The following is a 22,240-nucleotide window of genomic DNA, read 5'->3' as shown; positions in this document are numbered from 1 at the left end:
CCTTCAGAAAGACAGAAACAATAGCAAAGACAAAAAACACTTTTGGAATCTGCTTTTAGTCAACACATAAGGAAAGGGTGCACCGGTCCTGGAAATACTGCAATACCAGGTCAATGCGTGGAGTGGACAGAGCAAGCTCTATTTCCATCTCCCTGTTCTAAAAATCCATTTAATATATGGTCCCCAGATAGGGGACGTATCAGATATTAAACTGATAAGAACAGATACTACACTTGATCTTAGCCAAAAGGCCGAGAAGCGATAACCCGAACGGGCCGCGCGTTGCCAGAGCCTGCCCGATACTGCTGTTCAGCCCTTGCAGCGATTCAGCCTACTTCTAGGCAATTCCATGGGGCCCTGCAGGCTCACACACTCACAGCTACACGGGAGGTGAATAAAGGCCGGAGAGGAAGCCAGACAGGATTTGCTTCTTTTGCTTGCACCACAATGCAGTGCTGAAAGAGGAGGAATCTACATAAAAACGCCTTCCTGGCAACGCCCAAATGCCCTGCTGCCATGCAGATAAACACTGGCAGCGGCAGCAAGTGCATGCCCACAGCCACCCCTTGTTCCTTCACACCTTGTATCAGCTGTAATCCAGTCCAGTCCAGTGCTGCCTGCTGAGCAGCACTGACCAACACTGCCTGGGCCCAGGCTTTTATCTCTGAGGCCCCATTATGATGTCAGAAAGCTGGCTCTGGAATCCTGAGGGCTCCACTATGACACGTGCAAAGTTGCGTCTGAACTTTATATAAGACGGTGAGGCTCAGTCAGTCACTCAGTGTTGCCTGAGAGGGCAACACTGCAACAGCCGGCCGCCAGGCTGTCTTTTTTTTGCACAGCTAGTTGCCTCCAGGAGGCCACAAGAGGGAGACAAGGGACTGCAAAATGGAAAATAGGCATCCACCAACTTTACAGACAACTTCTCCTTGCTCCTACAACCTCCATCCTTGCACAGTTTGTTATTCTTCTAGGTAACATAGTAACAAATCCAAATTGCTGCTCTCTTTGTAGGCAAGCAAGGCTTTGTTGCAACTGCAATTCTTACTTCTTCTTGAAATGTAGGGACGACAGTACATTCCATCACATCCATCTAGTGTACACAGGTAGGTCCATTGTGGCGGGCAGGCGAGCGGGCGGGCTGCTTTATTGGCTGTTTGCTGTTCCCCTACTCCACTCCACTATTTGACTGTTGTGCTGCATCAATCAATCAATCAATCAATCAATCAATCAATCAATCAATCAATCAATCAATCAATCAATCAATCAGTGGCTGGCTCAGGTGCAGCTCTTTAACTTACCTAAAAGGGAGGGCGGAGAGAAGACAAGGAAGGTGAATGAGGTGTTCCAATGTGAAATGCCGGAAACACAGAAACACAGACGACACACAACAAGAGGTGGCAATCTATTCATTAATTGCATTTAATCAATGAGCTCATTATCACTCATGCATTGTCCAACAGGTGTTGAAATAATGGGATTAAAAGGGGAGATCCCTTCAGAAAGACAGAAACAATAGCAAAGACAAAAAACACTTTTGGAATCTGCTTTTAGTCAACACATAAGGAAAGGGTGCACCGGTCCTGGAAATACTGCAATACCAGGTCAATGCGTGGAGTGGACAGAGCAAGCTCTATTTCCATCTCCCTGTTCTAAAAATCCATTTAATATATGGTCCCCAGATAGGGGACGTATCAGATATTAAACTGATAAGAACAGATACTACACTTGATCTTAGCCAAAAGGCCGAGAAGCGATAACCCGAACGGGCCGCGCGTTGCCCGAGCCTGCCCGATACTGCTGTTCAGCCCTTGCAGCGATTCAGCCTACTTCTAGGCAATTCCATGGGGCCCTGCAGGCTCACACACTCACAGCTACACGGGAGGTGAATAAAGGCCGGAGAGGAAGCCAGACAGGATTTGCTTCTTTTGCTTGCACCACAATGCAGTGCTGAAAGAGGAGGAATCTACATAAAAACGCCTTCCTGGCAACGCCCAAATGCCCTGCTGCCATGCAGATAAACACTGGCAGCGGCAGCAAGTGCATGCCCACAGCCACCCCTTGTTCCTTCACACCTTGTATCAGCTGTAATCCAGTCCAGTCCAGTGCTGCCTGCTGAGCAGCACTGACCAACACTGCCTGGGCCCAGGCTTTTATCTCTGAGGCCCCATTATGATGTCAGAAAGCTGGCTCTGGAATCCTGAGGGCTCCACTATGACACGTGCAAAGTTCCGTCTGAACTTTATATAAGACGGTGAGGCTCAGTCAGTCACTCAGTGTTGCCTGAGAGGGCAACACTGCAACAGCCGGCCGCCAGGCTGTCTTTTTTTTGCACAGCTAGTTGCCTCCAGGAGGCCACAAGAGGGAGACAAGGGACTGCAAAATGGAAAATAGGCATCCACCAACTTTACAGACAACTTCTCCTTGCTCCTACAACCTCCATCCTTGCACAGTTTGTTATTCTTCTAGGTAACATAGTAACAAATCCAAATTGCTGCTCTCTTTGTAGGCAAGCAAGGCTTTGTTGCAACTGCAATTCTTACTTCTTCTTGAAATGTAGGGACGACAGTACATTCCATCACATCCATCTAGTGTACACAGGTAGGTCCATTGTGGCGGGCAGGCGAGCGGGCGGGCTGCTTTATTGGCTGTTTGCTGTTCCCCTACTCCACTCCACTATTTGACTGTTGTGCTGCATCAATCAATCAATCAATCAATCAATCAATCAATCAATCAATCAGTGGCTGGCTCAGGTGCAGCTCTTTAACTTACCTAAAAGGGAGGGCGGAGAGAAGACAAGGAAGGTGAATGAGGTGTTCCAATGTGAAATGCCGGAAACACAGAAACACAGACGACACACAACAAGAGGTGGCAATCTATTCATTAATTGCATTTAATCAATGAGCTCATTATCACTCATGCATTGTCCAACAGGTGTTGAAATAATGGGATTAAAAGGGGAGATCCCTTCAGAAAGACAGAAACAATAGCAAAGACAAAAAACACTTTTGGAATCTGCTTTTAGTCAACACATAAGGAAAGGGTGCACCGGTCCTGGAAATACTGCAATACCAGGTCAATGCGTGGAGTGGACAGAGCAAGCTCTATTTCCATCTCCCTGTTCTAAAAATCCATTTAATATATGGTCCCCAGATAGGGGACGTATCAGATATTAAACTGATAAGAACAGATACTACACTTGATCTTAGCCAAAAGGCCGAGAAGCGATAACCCGAACGGGCCGCGCGTTGCCCGAGCCTGCCCGATACTGCTGTTCAGCCCTTGCAGCGATTCAGCCTACTTCTAGGCAATTCCATGGGGCCCTGCAGGCTCACACACTCACAGCTACACGGGAGGTGAATAAAGGCCGGAGAGGAAGCCAGACAGGATTTGCTTCTTTTGCTTGCACCACAATGCAGTGCTGAAAGAGGAGGAATCTACATAAAAACGCCTTCCTGGCAACGCCCAAATGCCCTGCTGCCATGCAGATAAACACTGGCAGCGGCAGCAAGTGCATGCCCACAGCCACCCCTTGTTCCTTCACACCTTGTATCAGCTGTAATCCAGTCCAGTCCAGTGCTGCCTGCTGAGCAGCACTGACCAACACTGCCTGGGCCCAGGCTTTTATCTCTGAGGCCCCATTATGATGTCAGAAAGCTGGCTCTGGAATCCTGAGGGCTCCACTATGACACGTGCAAAGTTCCGTCTGAACTTTATATAAGACGGTGAGGCTCAGTCAGTCACTCAGTGTTGCCTGAGAGGGCAACACTGCAACAGCCGGCCGCCAGGCTGTCTTTTTTTTGCACAGCTAGTTGCCTCCAGGAGGCCACAAGAGGGAGACAAGGGACTGCAAAATGGAAAATAGGCATCCACCAACTTTACAGACAACTTCTCCTTGCTCCTACAACCTCCATCCTTGCACAGTTTGTTATTCTTCTAGGTAACATAGTAACAAATCCAAATTGCTGCTCTCTTTGTAGGCAAGCAAGGCTTTGTTGCAACTGCAATTCTTACTTCTTCTTGAAATGTAGGGACGACAGTACATTCCATCACATCCATCTAGTGTACACAGGTAGGTCCATTGTGGCGGGCAGGCGAGCGGGCGGGCTGCTTTATTGGCTGTTTGCTGTTCCCCTACTCCACTCCACTATTTGACTGTTGTGCTGCATCAATCAATCAATCAATCAATCAATCAATCAATCAATCAATCAATCAATCAATCAATCAATCAATCAATCAGTGGCTGGCTCAGGTGCAGCTCTTTAACTTACCTAAAAGGGAGGGCGGAGAGAAGACAAGGAAGGTGAATGAGGTGTTCCAATGTGAAATGCCGGAAACACAGAAACACAGACGACACACAACAAGAGGTGGCAATCTATTCATTAATTGCATTTAATCAATGAGCTCATTATCACTCATGCATTGTCCAACAGGTGTTGAAATAATGGGATTAAAAGGGGAGATCCCTTCAGAAAGACAGAAACAATAGCAAAGACAAAAAACACTTTTGGAATCTGCTTTTAGTCAACACATAAGGAAAGGGTGCACCGGTCCTGGAAATACTGCAATACCAGGTCAATGCGTGGAGTGGACAGAGCAAGCTCTATTTCCATCTCCCTGTTCTAAAAATCCATTTAATATATGGTCCCCAGATAGGGGACGTATCAGATATTAAACTGATAAGAACAGTTACTACACTTGATCTTAGCCAAAAGGCCGAGAAGCGATAACCCGAACGGGCCGCGCGTTGCCCGAGCCTGCCCGATACTGCTGTTCAGCCCTTGCAGCGATTCAGCCTACTTCTAGGCAATTCCATGGGGCCCTGCAGGCTCACACACTCACAGCTACACGGGAGGTGAATAAAGGCCGGAGAGGAAGCCAGACAGGATTTGCTTCTTTTGCTTGCACCACAATGCAGTGCTGAAAGAGGAGGAATCTACATAAAAACGCCTTCCTGGCAACGCCCAAATGCCCTGCTGCCATGCAGATAAACACTGGCAGCGGCAGCAAGTGCATGCCCACAGCCACCCCTTGTTCCTTCACACCTTGTATCAGCTGTAATCCAGTCCAGTCCAGTGCTGCCTGCTGAGCAGCACTGACCAACACTGCCTGGGCCCAGGCTTTTATCTCTGAGGCCCCATTATGATGTCAGAAAGCTGGCTCTGGAATCCTGAGGGCTCCACTATGACACGTGCAAAGTTCCGTCTGAACTTTATATAAGACGGTGAGGCTCAGTCAGTCACTCAGTGTTGCCTGAGAGGGCAACACTGCAACAGCCGGCCGCCAGGCTGTCTTTTTTTTGCACAGCTAGTTGCCTCCAGGAGGCCACAAGAGGGAGACAAGGGACTGCAAAATGGAAAATAGGCATCCACCAACTTTACAGACAACTTCTCCTTGCTCCTACAACCTCCATCCTTGCACAGTTTGTTATTCTTCTAGGTAACATAGTAACAAATCCAAATTGCTGCTCTCTTTGTAGGCAAGCAAGGCTTTGTTGCAACTGCAATTCTTACTTCTTCTTGAAATGTAGGGACGACAGTACATTCCATCACATCCATCTAGTGTACACAGGTAGGTCCATTGTGGCGGGCAGGCGAGCGGGCGGGCTGCTTTATTGGCTGTTTGCTGTTCCCCTACTCCACTCCACTATTTGACTGTTGTGCTGCATCAATCAATCAATCAATCAATCAATCAATCAATCAATCAATCAATCAATCAATCAATCAATCAATCAGTGGCTGGCTCAGGTGCAGCTCTTTAACTTACCTAAAAGGGAGGGCGGAGAGAAGACAAGGAAGGTGAATGAGGTGTTCCAATGTGAAATGCCGGAAACACAGAAACACAGACGACACACAACAAGAGGTGGCAATCTATTCATTAATTGCATTTAATCAATGAGCTCATTATCACTCATGCATTGTCCAACAGGTGTTGAAATAATGGGATTAAAAGGGGAGATCCCTTCAGAAAGACAGAAACAATAGCAAAGACAAAAAACACTTTTGGAATCTGCTTTTAGTCAACACATAAGGAAAGGGTGCACCGGTCCTGGAAATACTGCAATACCAGGTCAATGCGTGGAGTGGACAGAGCAAGCTCTATTTCCATCTCCCTGTTCTAAAAATCCATTTAATATATGGTCCCCAGATAGGGGACGTATCAGATATTAAACTGATAAGAACAGTTACTACACTTGATCTTAGCCAAAAGGCCGAGAAGCGATAACCCGAACGGGCCGCGCGTTGCCCGAGCCTGCCCGATACTGCTGTTCAGCCCTTGCAGCGATTCAGCCTACTTCTAGGCAATTCCATGGGGCCCTGCAGGCTCACACACTCACAGCTACACGGGAGGTGAATAAAGGCCGGAGAGGAAGCCAGACAGGATTTGCTTCTTTTGCTTGCACCACAATGCAGTGCTGAAAGAGGAGGAATCTACATAAAAACGCCTTCCTGGCAACGCCCAAATGCCCTGCTGCCATGCAGATAAACACTGGCAGCGGCAGCAAGTGCATGCCCACAGCCACCCCTTGTTCCTTCACACCTTGTATCAGCTGTAATCCAGTCCAGTCCAGTGCTGCCTGCTGAGCAGCACTGACCAACACTGCCTGGGCCCAGGCTTTTATCTCTGAGGCCCCATTATGATGTCAGAAAGCTGGCTCTGGAATCCTGAGGGCTCCACTATGACACGTGCAAAGTTCCGTCTGAACTTTATATAAGACGGTGAGGCTCAGTCAGTCACTCAGTGTTGCCTGAGAGGGCAACACTGCAACAGCCGGCCGCCAGGCTGTCTTTTTTTTGCACAGCTAGTTGCCTCCAGGAGGCCACAAGAGGGAGACAAGGGACTGCAAAATGGAAAATAGGCATCCACCAACTTTACAGACAACTTCTCCTTGCTCCTACAACCTCCATCCTTGCACAGTTTGTTATTCTTCTAGGTAACATAGTAACAAATCCAAATTGCTGCTCTCTTTGTAGGCAAGCAAGGCTTTGTTGCAACTGCAATTCTTACTTCTTCTTGAAATGTAGGGACGACAGTACATTCCATCACATCCATCTAGTGTACACAGGTAGGTCCATTGTGGCGGGCAGGCGAGCGGGCGGGCTGCTTTATTGGCTGTTTGCTGTTCCCCTACTCCACTCCACTATTTGACTGTTGTGCTGCATCAATCAATCAATCAATCAATCAATCAATCAATCAATCAATCAATCAATCAGTGGCTGGCTCAGGTGCAGCTCTTTAACTTACCTAAAAGGGAGGGCGGAGAGAAGACAAGGAAGGTGAATGAGGTGTTCCAATGTGAAATGCCGGAAACACAGAAACACAGACGACACACAACAAGAGGTGGCAATCTATTCATTAATTGCATTTAATCAATGAGCTCATTATCACTCATGCATTGTCCAACAGGTGTTGAAATAATGGGATTAAAAGGGGAGATCCCTTCAGAAAGACAGAAACAATAGCAAAGACAAAAAACACTTTTGGAATCTGCTTTTAGTCAACACATAAGGAAAGGGTGCACCGGTCCTGGAAATACTGCAATACCAGGTCAATGCGTGGAGTGGACAGAGCAAGCTCTATTTCCATCTCCCTGTTCTAAAAATCCATTTAATATATGGTCCCCAGATAGGGGACGTATCAGATATTAAACTGATAAGAACAGATACTACACTTGATCTTAGCCAAAAGGCCGAGAAGCGATAACCCGAACGGGCCGCGCGTTGCCCGAGCCTGCCCGATACTGCTGTTCAGCCCTTGCAGCGATTCAGCCTACTTCTAGGCAATTCCATGGGGCCCTGCAGGCTCACACACTCACAGCTACACGGGAGGTGAATAAAGGCCGGAGAGGAAGCCAGACAGGATTTGCTTCTTTTGCTTGCACCACAATGCAGTGCTGAAAGAGGAGGAATCTACATAAAAACGCCTTCCTGGCAACGCCCAAATGCCCTGCTGCCATGCAGATAAACACTGGCAGCGGCAGCAAGTGCATGCCCACAGCCACCCCTTGTTCCTTCACACCTTGTATCAGCTGTAATCCAGTCCAGTCCAGTGCTGCCTGCTGAGCAGCACTGACCAACACTGCCTGGGCCCAGGCTTTTATCTCTGAGGCCCCATTATGATGTCAGAAAGCTGGCTCTGGAATCCTGAGGGCTCCACTATGACACGTGCAAAGTTCCGTCTGAACTTTATATAAGACGGTGAGGCTCAGTCAGTCACTCAGTGTTGCCTGAGAGGGCAACACTGCAACAGCCGGCCGCCAGGCTGTCTTTTTTTTGCACAGCTAGTTGCCTCCAGGAGGCCACAAGAGGGAGACAAGGGACTGCAAAATGGAAAATAGGCATCCACCAACTTTACAGACAACTTCTCCTTGCTCCTACAACCTCCATCCTTGCACAGTTTGTTATTCTTCTAGGTAACATAGTAACAAATCCAAATTGCTGCTCTCTTTGTAGGCAAGCAAGGCTTTGTTGCAACTGCAATTCTTACTTCTTCTTGAAATGTAGGGACGACAGTACATTCCATCACATCCATCTAGTGTACACAGGTAGGTCCATTGTGGCGGGCAGGCGAGCGGGCGGGCTGCTTTATTGGCTGTTTGCTGTTCCCCTACTCCACTCCACTATTTGACTGTTGTGCTGCATCAATCAATCAATCAATCAATCAATCAATCAATCAATCAATCAATCAATCAATCAATCAATCAGTGGCTGGCTCAGGTGCAGCTCTTTAACTTACCTAAAAGGGAGGGCGGAGAGAAGACAAGGAAGGTGAATGAGGTGTTCCAATGTGAAATGCCGGAAACACAGAAACACAGACGACACACAACAAGAGGTGGCAATCTATTCATTAATTGCATTTAATCAATGAGCTCATTATCACTCATGCATTGTCCAACAGGTGTTGAAATAATGGGATTAAAAGGGGAGATCCCTTCAGAAAGACAGAAACAATAGCAAAGACAAAAAACACTTTTGGAATCTGCTTTTAGTCAACACATAAGGAAAGGGTGCACCGGTCCTGGAAATACTGCAATACCAGGTCAATGCGTGGAGTGGACAGAGCAAGCTCTATTTCCATCTCCCTGTTCTAAAAATCCATTTAATATATGGTCCCCAGATAGGGGACGTATCAGATATTAAACTGATAAGAACAGATACTACACTTGATCTTAGCCAAAAGGCCGAGAAGCGATAACCCGAACGGGCCGCGCGTTGCCCGAGCCTGCCCGATACTGCTGTTCAGCCCTTGCAGCGATTCAGCCTACTTCTAGGCAATTCCATGGGGCCCTGCAGGCTCACACACTCACAGCTACACGGGAGGTGAATAAAGGCCGGAGAGGAAGCCAGACAGGATTTGCTTCTTTTGCTTGCACCACAATGCAGTGCTGAAAGAGGAGGAATCTACATAAAAACGCCTTCCTGGCAACGCCCAAATGCCCTGCTGCCATGCAGATAAACACTGGCAGCGGCAGCAAGTGCATGCCCACAGCCACCCCTTGTTCCTTCACACCTTGTATCAGCTGTAATCCAGTCCAGTCCAGTGCTGCCTGCTGAGCAGCACTGACCAACACTGCCTGGGCCCAGGCTTTTATCTCTGAGGCCCCATTATGATGTCAGAAAGCTGGCTCTGGAATCCTGAGGGCTCCACTATGACACGTGCAAAGTTCCGTCTGAACTTTATATAAGACGGTGAGGCTCAGTCAGTCACTCAGTGTTGCCTGAGAGGGCAACACTGCAACAGCCGGCCGCCAGGCTGTCTTTTTTTTGCACAGCTAGTTGCCTCCAGGGGGCCACAAGAGGGAGACAAGGGACTGCAAAATGGAAAATAGGCATCCACCAACTTTACAGACAACTTCTCCTTGCTCCTACAACCTCCATCCTTGCACAGTTTGTTATTCTTCTAGGTAACATAGTAACAAATCCAAATTGCTGCTCTCTTTGTAGGCAAGCAAGGCTTTGTTGCAACTGCAATTCTTACTTCTTCTTGAAATGTAGGGACGACAGTACATTCCATCACATCCATCTAGTGTACACAGGTAGGTCCATTGTGGCGGGCAGGCGAGCGGGCGGGCTGCTTTATTGGCTGTTTGCTGTTCCCCTACTCCACTCCACTATTTGACTGTTGTGCTGCATCAATCAATCAATCAATCAATCAATCAATCAATCAATCAATCAATCAATCAATCAATCAATCAGTGGCTGGCTCAGGTGCAGCTCTTTAACTTACCTAAAAGGGAGGGCGGAGAGAAGACAAGGAAGGTGAATGAGGTGTTCCAATGTGAAATGCCGGAAACACAGAAACACAGACGACACACAACAAGAGGTGGCAATCTATTCATTAATTGCATTTAATCAATGAGCTCATTATCACTCATGCATTGTCCAACAGGTGTTGAAATAATGGGATTAAAAGGGGAGATCCCTTCAGAAAGACAGAAACAATAGCAAAGACAAAAAACACTTTTGGAATCTGCTTTTAGTCAACACATAAGGAAAGGGTGCACCGGTCCTGGAAATACTGCAATACCAGGTCAATGCGTGGAGTGGACAGAGCAAGCTCTATTTCCATCTCCCTGTTCTAAAAATCCATTTAATATATGGTCCCCAGATAGGGGACGTATCAGATATTAAACTGATAAGAACAGATACTACACTTGATCTTAGCCAAAAGGCCGAGAAGCGATAACCCGAACGGGCCGCGCGTTGCCCGAGCCTGCCCGATACTGCTGTTCAGCCCTTGCAGCGATTCAGCCTACTTCTAGGCAATTCCATGGGGCCCTGCAGGCTCACACACTCACAGCTACACGGGAGGTGAATAAAGGCCGGAGAGGAAGCCAGACAGGATTTGCTTCTTTTGCTTGCACCACAATGCAGTGCTGAAAGAGGAGGAATCTACATAAAAAACGCCTTCCTGGCAACGCCCAAATGCCCTGCTGCCATGCAGATAAACACTGGCAGCGGCAGCAAGTGCATGCCCACAGCCACCCCTTGTTCCTTCACACCTTGTATCAGCTGTAATCCAGTCCAGTCCAGTGCTGCCTGCTGAGCAGCACTGACCAACACTGCCTGGGCCCAGGCTTTTATCTCTGAGGCCCCATTATGATGTCAGAAAGCTGGCTCTGGAATCCTGAGGGCTCCACTATGACACGTGCAAAGTTCCGTCTGAACTTTATATAAGACGGTGAGGCTCAGTCAGTCACTCAGTGTTGCCTGAGAGGGCAACACTGCAACAGCCGGCCGCCAGGCTGTCTTTTTTTTGCACAGCTAGTTGCCTCCAGGAGGCCACAAGAGGGAGACAAGGGACTGCAAAATGGAAAATAGGCATCCACCAACTTTACAGACAACTTCTCCTTGCTCCTACAACCTCCATCCTTGCAGTTTGTTATTCTTCTAGGTAACATAGTAACAAATCCAAATTGCTGCTCTCTTTGTAGGCAAGCAAGGCTTTGTTGCAACTGCAATTCTTACTTCTTCTTGAAATGTAGGGACGACAGTACATTCCATCACATCCATCTAGTGTACACAGGTAGGTCCATTGTGGCGGGCAGGCGAGCGGGCGGGCTGCTTTATTGGCTGTTTGCTGTTCCCCTACTCCACTCCACTATTTGACTGTTGTGCTGCATCAATCAATCAATCAATCAATCAATCAATCAATCAATCAATCAATCAGTGGCTGGCTCAGGTGCAGCTCTTTAACTTACCTAAAAGGGAGGGCGGAGAGAAGACAAGGAAGGTGAATGAGGTGTTCCAATGTGAAATGCCGGAAACACAGAAACACAGACGACACACAACAAGAGGTGGCAATCTATTCATTAATTGCATTTAATCAATGAGCTCATTATCACTCATGCATTGTCCAACAGGTGTTGAAATAATGGGATTAAAAGGGGAGATCCCTTCAGAAAGACAGAAACAATAGCAAAGACAAAAAACACTTTTGGAATCTGCTTTTAGTCAACACATAAGGAAAGGGTGCACCGGTCCTGGAAATACTGCAATACCAGGTCAATGCGTGGAGTGGACAGAGCAAGCTCTATTTCCATCTCCCTGTTCTAAAAATCCATTTAATATATGGTCCCCAGATAGGGGACGTATCAGATATTAAACTGATAAGAACAGATACTACACTTGATCTTAGCCAAAAGGCCGAGAAGCGATAACCCGAACGGGCCGCGCGTTGCCCGAGCCTGCCCGATACTGCTGTTCAGCCCTTGCAGCGATTCAGCCTACTTCTAGGCAATTCCATGGGGCCCTGCAGGCTCACACACTCACAGCTACACGGGAGGTGAATAAAGGCCGGAGAGGAAGCCAGACAGGATTTGCTTCTTTTGCTTGCACCACAATGCAGTGCTGAAAGAGGAGGAATCTACATAAAAACGCCTTCCTGGCAACGCCCAAATGCCCTGCTGCCATGCAGATAAACACTGGCAGCGGCAGCAAGTGCATGCCCACAGCCACCCCTTGTTCCTTCACACCTTGTATCAGCTGTAATCCAGTCCAGTCCAGTGCTGCCTGCTGAGCAGCACTGACCAACACTGCTTGGGCCCAGGCTTTTATCTCTGAGGCCCCATTATGATGTCAGAAAGCTGGCTCTGGAATCCTGAGGGCTCCACTATGACACGTGCAAAGTTCCGTCTGAACTTTATATAAGACGGTGAGGCTCAGTCAGTCACTCAGTGTTGCCTGAGAGGGCAACACTGCAACAGCCGGCCGCCAGGCTAGGCTGTCTTTTTTTTGCACAGCTAGTTGCCTCCAGGAGGCCACAAGAGGGAGACAAGGGACTGCAAAATGGAAAATAGGCATCCACCAACTTTACAGACAACTTCTCCTTGCTCCTACAACCTCCATCCTTGCACAGTTTGTTATTCTTCTAGGTAACATAGTAACAAATCCAAATTGCTGCTCTCTTTGTAGGCAAGCAAGGCTTTGTTGCAACTGCAATTCTTACTTCTTCTTGAAATGTAGGGACGACAGTACATTCCATCACATCCATCTAGTGTACACAGGTAGGTCCATTGTGGCGGGCAGGCGAGCGGGCGGGCTGCTTTATTGGCTGTTTGCTGTTCCCCTACTCCACTCCACTATTTGACTGTTGTGCTGCATCAATCAATCAATCAATCAATCAATCAATCAATCAATCAATCAATCAATCAATCAGTGGCTGGCTCAGGTGCAGCTCTTTAACTTACCTAAAAGGGAGGGCGGAGAGAAGACAAGGAAGGTGAATGAGGTGTTCCAATGTGAAATGCCGGAAACACAGAAACACAGACGACACACAACAAGAGGTGGCAATCTATTCATTAATTGCATTTAATCAATGAGCTCATTATCACTCATGCATTGTCCAACAGGTGTTGAAATAATGGGATTAAAAGGGGAGATCCCTTCAGAAAGACAGAAACAATAGCAAAGACAAAAAACACTTTTGGAATCTGCTTTTAGTCAACACATAAGGAAAGGGTGCACCGGTCCTGGAAATACTGCAATACCAGGTCAATGCGTGGAGTGGACAGAGCAAGCTCTATTTCCATCTCCCTGTTCTAAAAATCCATTTAATATATGGTCCCCAGATAGGGGACGTATCAGATATTAAACTGATAAGAACAGATACTACACTTGATCTTAGCCAAAAGGCCGAGAAGCGATAACCCGAACGGGCCGCGCGTTGCCCGAGCCTGCCCGATACTGCTGTTCAGCCCTTGCAGCGATTCAGCCTACTTCTAGGCAATTCCATGGGGCCCTGCAGGCTCACACACTCACAGCTACACGGGAGGTGAATAAAGGCCGGAGAGGAAGCCAGACAGGATTTGCTTCTTTTGCTTGCACCACAATGCAGTGCTGAAAGAGGAGGAATCTACATAAAAACGCCTTCCTGGCAACGCCCAAATGCCCTGCTGCCATGCAGATAAACACTGGCAGCGGCAGCAAGTGCATGCCCACAGCCACCCCTTGTTCCTTCACACCTTGTATCAGCTGTAATCCAGTCCAGTCCAGTGCTGCCTGCTGAGCAGCACTGACCAACACTGCCTGGGCCCAGGCTTTTATCTCTGAGGCCCCATTATGATGTCAGAAAGCTGGCTCTGGAATCCTGAGGGCTCCACTATGACACGTGCAAAGTTCCGTCTGAACTTTATATAAGACGGTGAGGCTCAGTCAGTCACTCAGTGTTGCCTGAGAGGGCAACACTGCAACAGCCGGCCGCCAGGCTGTCTTTTTTTTGCACAGCTAGTTGCCTCCAGGAGGCCACAAGAGGGAGACAAGGGACTGCAAAATGGAAAATAGGCATCCACCAACTTTACAGACAACTTCTCCTTGCTCCTACAACCTCCATCCTTGCACAGTTTGTTATTCTTCTAGGTAACATAGTAACAAATCCAAATTGCTGCTCTCTTTGTAGGCAAGCAAGGCTTTGTTGCAACTGCAATTCTTACTTCTTCTTGAAATGTAGGGACGACAGTACATTCCATCACATCCATCTAGTGTACACAGGTAGGTCCATTGTGGCGGGCAGGCGAGCGGGCGGGCTGCTTTATTGGCTGTTTGCTGTTCCCCTACTCCACTCCACTATTTGACTGTTGTGCTGCATCAATCAATCAATCAATCAATCAATCAATCAATCAATCAATCAATCAATCAGTGGCTGGCTCAGGTGCAGCTCTTTAACTTACCTAAAAGGGAGGGCGGAGAGAAGACAAGGAAGGTGAATGAGGTGTTCCAATGTGAAATGCCGGAAACACAGAAACACAGACGACACACAACAAGAGGTGGCAATCTATTCATTAATTGCATTTAATCAATGAGCTCATTATCACTCATGCATTGTCCAACAGGTGTTGAAATAATGGGATTAAAAGGGGAGATCCCTTCAGAAAGACAGAAACAATAGCAAAGACAAAAAACACTTTTGGAATCTGCTTTTAGTCAACACATAAGGAAAGGGTGCACCGGTCCTGGAAATACTGCAATACCAGGTCAATGCGTGGAGTGGACAGAGCAAGCTCTATTTCCATCTCCCTGTTCTAAAAATCCATTTAATATATGGTCCCCAGATAGGGGACGTATCAGATATTAAACTGATAAGAACAGATACTACACTTGATCTTAGCCAAAAGGCCGAGAAGCGATAACCCGAACGGGCCGCACGTTGCCCGAGCCTGCCCGATACTGCTGTTCAGCCCTTGCAGCGATTCAGCCTACTTCTAGGCAATTCCATGGGGCCCTGCAGGCTCACACACTCACAGCTACACGGGAGGTGAATAAAGGCCGGAGAGGAAGCCAGACAGGATTTGCTTCTTTTGCTTGCACCACAATGCAGTGCTGAAAGAGGAGGAATCTACATAAAAACGCCTTCCTGGCAACGCCCAAATGCCCTGCTGCCATGCAGATAAACACTGGCAGCGGCAGCAAGTGCATGCCCACAGCCACCCCTTGTTCCTTCACACCTTGTATCAGCTGTAATCCAGTCCAGTCCAGTGCTGCCTGCTGAGCAGCACTGACCAACACTGCCTGGGCCCAGGCTTTTATCTCTGAGGCCCCATTATGATGTCAGAAAGCTGGCTCTGGAATCCTGAGGGCTCCACTATGACACGTGCAAAGTTCCGTCTGAACTTTATATAAGACGGTGAGGCTCAGTCAGTCACTCAGTGTTGCCTGAGAGGGCAACACTGCAACAGCCGGCCGCCAGGCTGTCTTTTTTTTGCACAGCTAGTTGCCTCCAGGAGGCCACAAGAGGGAGACAAGGGACTGCAAAATGGAAAATAGGCATCCACCAACTTTACAGACAACTTCTCCTTGCTCCTACAACCTCCATCCTTGCACAGTTTGTTATTCTTCTAGGTAACATAGTAACAAATCCAAATTGCTGCTCTCTTTGTAGGCAAGCAAGGCTTTGTTGCAACTGCAATTCTTACTTCTTCTTGAAATGTAGGGACGACAGTACATTCCATCACATCCATCTAGTGTACACAGGTAGGTCCATTGTGGCGGGCAGGCGAGCGGGCGGGCTGCTTTATTGGCTGTTTGCTGTTCCCCTACTCCACTCCACTATTTGACTGTTGTGCTGCATCAATCAATCAATCAATCAATCAATCAATCAATCAATCAATCAATCAATCAATCAATCAGTGGCTGGCTCAGGTGCAGCTCTTTAACTTACCTAAAAGGGAGGGCGGAGAGAAGACAAGGAAGGTGAATGAGGTGTTCCAATGTGAAATGCCGGAAACACAGAAACACAGACGACACACAACAAGAGGTGGCAATCTATTCATTAATTGCATTTAATCAATGAGCTCATTATCACTCATGCATTGTCCAACAGGTGTTGAAATAATGGGATTAAAAGGGGAGATCCCTTCAGAAAGACAGAAACAATAGCAAAGACAAAAAACACTTTTGGAATCTGCTTTTAGTCAACACATAAGGAAAGGGTGCACCGGTCCTGGAAATACTGCAATACCAGGTCAATGCGTGGAGTGGACAGAGCAAGCTCTATTTCCATCTCCCTGTTCTAAAAATCCATTTAATATATGGTCCCCAGATAGGGGACGTATCAGATATTAAACTGATAAGAACAGATACTACACTTGATCTTAGCCAAAAGGCCGAGAAGCGATAACCCGAACGGGCCGCGCGTTGCCCGAGCCTGCCCGATACTGCTGTTCAGCCCTTGCAGCGATTCAGCCTACTTCTAGGCAATTCCATGGGGCCCTGCAGGCTCACACACTCACAGCTACACGGGAGGTGAATAAAGGCCGGAGAGGAAGCCAGACAGGATTTGCTTCTTTTGCTTGCACCACAATGCAGTGCTGAAAGAGGAGGAATCTACATAAAAACGCCTTCCTGGCAACGCCCAAATGCCCTGCTGCCATGCAGATAAACACTGGCAGCGGCAGCAAGTGCATGCCCACAGCCACCCCTTGTTCCTTCACACCTTGTATCAGCTGTAATCCAGTCCAGTCCAGTGCTGCCTGCTGAGCAGCACTGACCAACACTGCCTGGGCCCAGGCTTTTATCTCTGAGGCCCCATTATGATGTCAGAAAGCTGGCTCTGGAATCCTGAGGGCTCCACTATGACACGTGCAAAGTTCCGTCTGAACTTTATATAAGACGGTGAGGCTCAGTCAGTCACTCAGTGTTGCCTGAGAGGGCAACACTGCAACAGCCGGCCGCCAGGCTGTCTTTTTTTTGCACAGCTAGTTGCCTCCAGGAGGCCACAAGAGGGAGACAAGGGACTGCAAAATGGAAAATAGGCATCCACCAACTTTACAGACAACTTCTCCTTGCTCCTACAACCTCCATCCTTGCACAGTTTGTTATTCTTCTAGGTAACATAGTAACAAATCCAAATTGCTGCTCTCTTTGTAGGCAAGCAAGGCTTTGTTGCAACTGCAATTCTTACTTCTTCTTGAAATGTAGGGACGACAGTACATTCCATCACATCCATCTAGTGTACACAGGTAGGTCCATTGTGGCGGGCAGGCGAGCGGGCGGGCTGCTTTATTGGCTGTTTGCTGTTCCCCTACTCCACTCCACTATTTGACTGTTGTGCTGCATCAATCAATCAATCAATCAATCAATCAATCAATCAATCAATCAATCAATCAGTGGCTGGCTCAGGTGCAGCTCTTTAACTTACCTAAAAGGGAGGGCGGAGAGAAGACAAGGAAGGTGAATGAGGTGTTCCAATGTGAAATGCCGGAAACACAGAAACACAGACGACACACAACAAGAGGTGGCAATCTATTCATTAATTGCATTTAATCAATGAGCTCATTATCACTCATGCATTGTCCAACAGGTGTTGAAATAATGGGATTAAAAGGGGAGATCCCTTCAGAAAGACAGAAACAATAGCAAAGACAAAAAACACTTTTGGAATCTGCTTTTAGTCAACACATAAGGAAAGGGTGCACCGGTCCTGGAAATACTGCAATACCAGGTCAATGCGTGGAGTGGACAGAGCAAGCTCTATTTCCATCTCCCTGTTCTAAAAATCCATTTAATATATGGTCCCCAGATAGGGGACGTATCAGATATTAAACTGATAAGAACAGATACTACACTTGATCTTAGCCAAAAGGCCGAGAAGCGATAACCCGAACGGGCCGCGCGTTGCCCGAGCCTGCCCGATACTGCTGTTCAGCCCTTGCAGCGATTCAGCCTACTTCTAGGCAATTCCATGGGGCCCTGCAGGCTCACACACTCACAGCTACACGGGAGGTGAATAAAGGCCGGAGAGGAAGCCAGACAGGATTTGCTTCTTTTGCTTGCACCACAATGCAGTGCTGAAAGAGGAGGAATCTACATAAAAACGCCTTCCTGGCAACGCCCAAATGCCCTGCTGCCATGCAGATAAACACTGGCAGCGGCAGCAAGTGCATGCCCACAGCCACCCCTTGTTCCTTCACACCTTGTATCAGCTGTAATCCAGTCCAGTCCAGTGCTGCCTGCTGAGCAGCACTGACCAACACTGCCTGGGCCCAGGCTTTTATCTCTGAGGCCCCATTATGATGTCAGAAAGCTGGCTCTGGAATCCTGAGGGCTCCACTATGACACGTGCAAAGTTCCGTCTGAACTTTATATAAGACGGTGAGGCTCAGTCAGTCACTCAGTGTTGCCTGAGAGGGCAACACTGCAACAGCCGGCCGCCAGGCTGTCTTTTTTTTGCACAGCTAGTTGCCTCCAGGAGGCCACAAGAGGGAGACAAGGGACTGCAAAATGGAAAATAGGCATCCACCAACTTTACAGACAACTTCTCCTTGCTCCTACAACCTCCATCCTTGCACAGTTTGTTATTCTTCTAGGTAACATAGTAACAAATCCAAATTGCTGCTCTCTTTGTAGGCAAGCAAGGCTTTGTTGCAACTGCAATTCTTACTTCTTCTTGAAATGTAGGGACGACAGTACATTCCATCACATCCATCTAGTGTACACAGGTAGGTCCATTGTGGCGGGCAGGCGAGCGGGCGGGCTGCTTTATTGGCTGTTTGCTGTTCCCCTACTCCACTCCACTATTTGACTGTTGTGCTGCATCAATCAATCAATCAATCAATCAATCAATCAATCAATCAATCAATCAGTGGCTGGCTCAGGTGCAGCTCTTTAACTTACCTAAAAGGGAGGGCGGAGAGAAGACAAGGAAGGTGAATGAGGTGTTCCAATGTGAAATGCCGGAAACACAGAAACACAGACGACACACAACAAGAGGTGGCAATCTATTCATTAATTGCATTTAATCAATGAGCTCATTATCACTCATGCATTGTCCAACAGGTGTTGAAATAATGGGATTAAAAGGGGAGATCCCTTCAGAAAGACAGAAACAATAGCAAAGACAAAAAACACTTTTGGAATCTGCTTTTAGTCAACACATAAGGAAAGGGTGCACCGGTCCTGGAAATACTGCAATACCAGGTCAATGCGTGGAGTGGACAGAGCAAGCTCTATTTCCATCTCCCTGTTCTAAAAATCCATTTAATATATGGTCCCCAGATAGGGGACGTATCAGATATTAAACTGATAAGAACAGATACTACACTTGATCTTAGCCAAAAGGCCGAGAAGCGATAACCCGAACGGGCCGCGCGTTGCCCGAGCCTGCCCGATACTGCTGTTCAGCCCTTGCAGCGATTCAGCCTACTTCTAGGCAATTCCATGGGGCCCTGCAGGCTCACACACTCACAGCTACACGGGAGGTGAATAAAGGCCGGAGAGGAAGCCAGACAGGATTTGCTTCTTTTGCTTGCACCACAATGCAGTGCTGAAAGAGGAGGAATCTACATAAAAACGCCTTCCTGGCAACGCCCAAATGCCCTGCTGCCATGCAGATAAACACTGGCAGCGGCAGCAAGTGCATGCCCACAGCCACCCCTTGTTCCTTCACACCTTGTATCAGCTGTAATCCAGTCCAGTCCAGTGCTGCCTGCTGAGCAGCACTGACCAACACTGCCTGGGCCCAGGCTTTTATCTCTGAGGCCCCATTATGATGTCAGAAAGCTGGCTCTGGAATCCTGAGGGCTCCACTATGACACGTGCAAAGTTCCGTCTGAACTTTATATAAGACGGTGAGGCTCAGTCAGTCACTCAGTGTTGCCTGAGAGGGCAACACTGCAACAGCCGGCCGCCAGGCTGTCTTTTTTTTGCACAGCTAGTTGCCTCCAGGAGGCCACAAGAGGGAGACAAGGGACTGCAAAATGGAAAATAGGCATCCACCAACTTTACAGACAACTTCTCCTTGCTCCTACAACCTCCATCCTTGCACAGTTTGTTATTCTTCTAGGTAACATAGTAACAAATCCAAATTGCTGCTCTCTTTGTAGGCAAGCAAGGCTTTGTTGCAACTGCAATTCTTACTTCTTCTTGAAATGTAGGGACGACAGTACATTCCATCACATCCATCTAGTGTACACAGGTAGGTCCATTGTGGCGGGCAGGCGAGCGGGCGGGCTGCTTTATTGGCTGTTTGCTGTTCCCCTACTCCACTCCACTATTTGACTGTTGTGCTGCATCAATCAATCAATCAATCAATCAATCAATCAATCAATCAATCAATCAATCAATCAATCAGTGGCTGGCTCAGGTGCAGCTCTTTAACTTACCTAAAAGGGAGGGCGGAGAGAAGACAAGGAAGGTGAATGAGGTGTTCCAATGTGAAATGCCGGAAACACAGAAACACAGACGACACACAACAAGAGGTGGCAATCTATTCATTAATTGCATTTAATCAATGAGCTCATTATCACTCATGCATTGTCCAACAGGTGTTGAAATAATGGGATTAAAAGGGGAGATCCCTTCAGAAAGACAGAAACAATAGCAAAGACAAAAAACACTTTTGGAATCTGCTTTTAGTCAACACATAAGGAAAGGGTGCACCGGTCCTGGAAATACTGCAATACCAGGTCAATGCGTGGAGTGGACAGAGCAAGCTCTATTTCCATCTCCCTGTTCTAAAAATCCATTTAATATATGGTCCCCAGATAGGGGACGTATCAGATATTAAACTGATAAGAACAGATACTACACTTGATCTTAGCCAAAAGGCCGAGAAGCGATAACCCGAACGGGCCGCGCGTTGCCCGAGCCTGCCCGATACTGCTGTTCAGCCCTTGCAGCGATTCAGCCTACTTCTAGGCAATTCCATGGGGCCCTGCAGGCTCACACACTCACAGCTACACGGGAGGTGAATAAAGGCCGGAGAGGAAGCCAGACAGGATTTGCTTCTTTTGCTTGCACCACAATGCAGTGCTGAAAGAGGAGGAATCTACATAAAAACGCCTTCCTGGCAACGCCCAAATGCCCTGCTGCCATGCAGATAAACACTGGCAGCGGCAGCAAGTGCATGCCCACAGCCACCCCTTGTTCCTTCACACCTTGTATCAGCTGTAATCCAGTCCAGTCCAGTGCTGCCTGCTGAGCAGCACTGACCAACACTGCCTGGGCCCAGGCTTTTATCTCTGAGGCCCCATTATGATGTCAGAAAGCTGGCTCTGGAATCCTGAGGGCTCCACTATGACACGTGCAAAGTTCCGTCTGAACTTTATATAAGACGGTGAGGCTCAGTCAGTCACTCAGTGTTGCCTGAGAGGGCAACACTGCAACAGCCGGCCGCCAGGCTGTCTTTTTTTTGCACAGCTAGTTGCCTCCAGGAGGCCACAAGAGGGAGACAAGGGACTGCAAAATGGAAAATAGGCATCCACCAACTTTACAGACAACTTCTCCTTGCTCCTACAACCTCCATCCTTGCACAGTTTGTTATTCTTCTAGGTAACATAGTAACAAATCCAAATTGCTGCTCTCTTTGTAGGCAAGCAAGGCTTTGTTGCAACTGCAATTCTTACTTCTTCTTGAAATGTAGGGACGACAGTACATTCCATCACATCCATCTAGTGTACACAGGTAGGTCCATTGTGGCGGGCAGGCGAGCGGGCGGGCTGCTTTATTGGCTGTTTGCTGTTCCCCTACTCCACTCCACTATTTGACTGTTGTGCTGCATCAATCAATCAATCAATCAATCAATCAATCAATCAATCAATCAATCAATCAATCAGTGGCTGGCTCAGGTGCAGCTCTTTAACTTACCTAAAAGGGAGGGCGGAGAGAAGACAAGGAAGGTGAATGAGGTGTTCCAATGTGAAATGCCGGAAACACAGAAACACAGACGACACACAACAAGAGGTGGCAATCTATTCATTAATTGCATTTAATCAATGAGCTCATTATCACTCATGCATTGTCCAACA

At 47.7% G+C, this 22,240-nt stretch overlaps 15 non-coding genes across 15 annotated transcripts; all 15 read right to left on the bottom strand.

Annotated features, from left to right (window-relative positions):
• Positions 1-72: 72 nt before the first annotated feature.
• Positions 73-263, bottom strand: LOC142708594 (U2 spliceosomal RNA). Its single transcript, XR_012868896.1, has one exon. It is a non-coding gene; the product is annotated as a U2 spliceosomal RNA (small nuclear RNA).
• Positions 264-1,567: 1,304 nt separating this feature from the next.
• Positions 1,568-1,758, bottom strand: LOC142708593 (U2 spliceosomal RNA). Its single transcript, XR_012868895.1, has one exon. It is a non-coding gene; the product is annotated as a U2 spliceosomal RNA (small nuclear RNA).
• A 1,280-nt stretch (positions 1,759-3,038) lies between these two features.
• LOC142708592 (U2 spliceosomal RNA) lies at positions 3,039-3,229 on the bottom strand. Its single transcript, XR_012868894.1, has one exon. It is a non-coding gene; the product is annotated as a U2 spliceosomal RNA (small nuclear RNA).
• A 1,308-nt stretch (positions 3,230-4,537) lies between these two features.
• LOC142708603 (U2 spliceosomal RNA) lies at positions 4,538-4,728 on the bottom strand. The gene has a single exon (XR_012868904.1). It is a non-coding gene; the product is annotated as a U2 spliceosomal RNA (small nuclear RNA).
• Positions 4,729-6,032: 1,304 nt separating this feature from the next.
• LOC142708602 (U2 spliceosomal RNA) lies at positions 6,033-6,223 on the bottom strand. The gene has a single exon (XR_012868903.1). It is a non-coding gene; the product is annotated as a U2 spliceosomal RNA (small nuclear RNA).
• A 1,288-nt stretch (positions 6,224-7,511) lies between these two features.
• On the bottom strand, positions 7,512-7,702 carry LOC142708591 (U2 spliceosomal RNA). The gene has a single exon (XR_012868893.1). It is a non-coding gene; the product is annotated as a U2 spliceosomal RNA (small nuclear RNA).
• A 1,300-nt stretch (positions 7,703-9,002) lies between these two features.
• On the bottom strand, positions 9,003-9,193 carry LOC142708589 (U2 spliceosomal RNA). Its single transcript, XR_012868892.1, has one exon. It is a non-coding gene; the product is annotated as a U2 spliceosomal RNA (small nuclear RNA).
• A 1,300-nt stretch (positions 9,194-10,493) lies between these two features.
• LOC142708588 (U2 spliceosomal RNA) lies at positions 10,494-10,684 on the bottom strand. Its single transcript, XR_012868891.1, has one exon. It is a non-coding gene; the product is annotated as a U2 spliceosomal RNA (small nuclear RNA).
• Positions 10,685-11,967: 1,283 nt separating this feature from the next.
• LOC142708587 (U2 spliceosomal RNA) lies at positions 11,968-12,158 on the bottom strand. The gene has a single exon (XR_012868890.1). It is a non-coding gene; the product is annotated as a U2 spliceosomal RNA (small nuclear RNA).
• A 1,297-nt stretch (positions 12,159-13,455) lies between these two features.
• LOC142708585 (U2 spliceosomal RNA) lies at positions 13,456-13,646 on the bottom strand. The gene has a single exon (XR_012868888.1). It is a non-coding gene; the product is annotated as a U2 spliceosomal RNA (small nuclear RNA).
• Positions 13,647-14,934: 1,288 nt separating this feature from the next.
• On the bottom strand, positions 14,935-15,125 carry LOC142708584 (U2 spliceosomal RNA). The gene has a single exon (XR_012868887.1). It is a non-coding gene; the product is annotated as a U2 spliceosomal RNA (small nuclear RNA).
• A 1,296-nt stretch (positions 15,126-16,421) lies between these two features.
• On the bottom strand, positions 16,422-16,612 carry LOC142708583 (U2 spliceosomal RNA). Its single transcript, XR_012868886.1, has one exon. It is a non-coding gene; the product is annotated as a U2 spliceosomal RNA (small nuclear RNA).
• A 1,288-nt stretch (positions 16,613-17,900) lies between these two features.
• On the bottom strand, positions 17,901-18,091 carry LOC142708582 (U2 spliceosomal RNA). Its single transcript, XR_012868885.1, has one exon. It is a non-coding gene; the product is annotated as a U2 spliceosomal RNA (small nuclear RNA).
• Positions 18,092-19,375: 1,284 nt separating this feature from the next.
• On the bottom strand, positions 19,376-19,566 carry LOC142708581 (U2 spliceosomal RNA). Its single transcript, XR_012868884.1, has one exon. It is a non-coding gene; the product is annotated as a U2 spliceosomal RNA (small nuclear RNA).
• Positions 19,567-20,862: 1,296 nt separating this feature from the next.
• Positions 20,863-21,053, bottom strand: LOC142708580 (U2 spliceosomal RNA). Its single transcript, XR_012868883.1, has one exon. It is a non-coding gene; the product is annotated as a U2 spliceosomal RNA (small nuclear RNA).
• Between the last annotated feature and the right edge of the window lie 1,187 nt (positions 21,054-22,240).

This window comes from Rhinoderma darwinii, unplaced genomic scaffold, assembly GCF_050947455.1.
Source record: "Rhinoderma darwinii isolate aRhiDar2 unplaced genomic scaffold, aRhiDar2.hap1 Scaffold_4009, whole genome shotgun sequence".
Classification (NCBI taxonomy): Eukaryota; Metazoa; Chordata; class Amphibia; order Anura; family Rhinodermatidae; genus Rhinoderma; species Rhinoderma darwinii.
The sequence above is the reverse complement of the archived record's forward strand: the minus strand, read 5'-3'. Positions and strand labels throughout refer to the sequence as shown.